The sequence below is a fragment of the Sorex fumeus genome, unplaced genomic scaffold (genome assembly GCF_029834395.1).
Source record: "Sorex fumeus unplaced genomic scaffold, SorFum_2.1 ptg000006l, whole genome shotgun sequence".
Taxonomy (NCBI): Eukaryota; Metazoa; Chordata; class Mammalia; order Eulipotyphla; family Soricidae; genus Sorex; species Sorex fumeus.
The window spans coordinates 52173472-52174979 of NW_026606063.1; the positions used below are offsets into that span (position 1 = coordinate 52173472).

The 1508-nt window shown below is 34.9% G+C and overlaps 1 non-coding gene across 1 annotated transcript; it reads left to right on the forward strand.

The window, feature by feature from the left end:
• The first annotated feature begins 824 nt into the window (after positions 1–824).
• LOC130038424 (small nucleolar RNA SNORA77) lies at positions 825–949 on the forward strand. The gene has a single exon (XR_008794675.1). It is a non-coding gene; the product is annotated as a small nucleolar RNA SNORA77 (small nucleolar RNA).
• The last annotated feature ends 559 nt before the right edge of the window (positions 950–1508 follow it).

Here is a 1508-nt window from a genome sequence, read left to right on the forward strand (position 1 = left end):
ATTCAAGCTTCAATTTTTATTATTAGATTCAACATACATAAAATTAGTTTTGTCAAATTTCTTTAAAAGTTTTGACATGCTTGCTTTCCATTTTTGTACTTATCTTGTTGCGGACCAATAATAGACAGCTCACAGACTGGTACTACTCTATGAGCGACATTTAAATGGCTATAATTGACCAAAAAAGTTTGTTGTTTCCATGTGGCTTTAGTGTTTTGTACAAAGAATAGATGGACATGACTGACCCAAAGGAGGTTGTATGATAAAATATTACACTCTCATGCCATTAAAAGAAGAGGAACTCAAAGTGCTACTTGTTTCAGTGAAGAACGATGACATTCCATATCACTTCCAAACACAAACTTCAAAACTCACATAAAAGTATGTTACATTAATGAGAGGGAACTTTCATCTAAAATTGCCAGAAGTTTATTCCAAATGAAGATCTGATTAATTCCTGACTTCCCTCCTGCCACTCAGAGTCCCTGAGATTAAATCAGTTGGGAGATTTTTTACATTTTTTGTTTTGTTTTATTTTGTTTTGTGTCACAGCCAGCATTGCTCTGGGCTTACTCTGGTCTTACTCTGGGCTCTGTGCTTAATTGTTGCTCCTCTCAAAGATCTTATGTGATCATATGTGACCATTTGATCATATGTAATCATACCATTCGTGGTATTGGGATGGAACCCTGGTCTGCTGCATGCAAGGCAAGTGTGTTACCTATTGTACTATCTCTCCAGCACCGTGGATGCACTTTGACCAGAAAAAAAGTGTGGTTGCTGTTCTTTAAGAAACTTGCAAGGAAGAAGCATATCTTCATATCTCGGATTCACTTCGTGGTCTATTGCAGCCTAAACTTGGGCAGATTTTCTGTCTGCCACAAAAACAGTCTCAGGGTTGTGACCGCCTTCACCTATCAAGGTGCTATAGCTGCATGGAGAGAGGGGATAGTTTTTATTTTTTAAATGTTAAAATTAAAACTATGAGATTTAGAAAAAAAAATTCTGGGCATGGCTATCTAGCCTAGATTTTAGGAAAGGAGATAAGATAAAAAAAAATGTAGCTATGATCCTGTGGCTCAACAATTTTCAAAGAAAAATAACCCTTTAAAAATTCTGACAAAATAATCAAAAATTATTCCAAAAATATTTTTAAAAAGCAAACAATACTATAATACAAAAAGAACATTCTTTTCCCTTTTTTTCAAAGCTATTGAATGTCAAATCTAAAGGAACATATACACCAAATGAAAGGCTAAAAACATGATGAGAAAGCAATATAAAAATGTGCTGTAAGATGTTGTCAAGAAGGCTAAAGCTTGGCTATAGGTTGAAAAACTGCCAAGGACAACAGAAAGCTATTTTAAGCTCTGTTTGTAAAGAAGAACAAAGGGATAGGTACATTGATTGGGGCACACAGCAAAATGTTAACAGATGTCACGAAGAAAACAACTATTCGACTCTTATTTTGATTCTATGGTCTCTCACGAAAATGATCTTCAAACTGT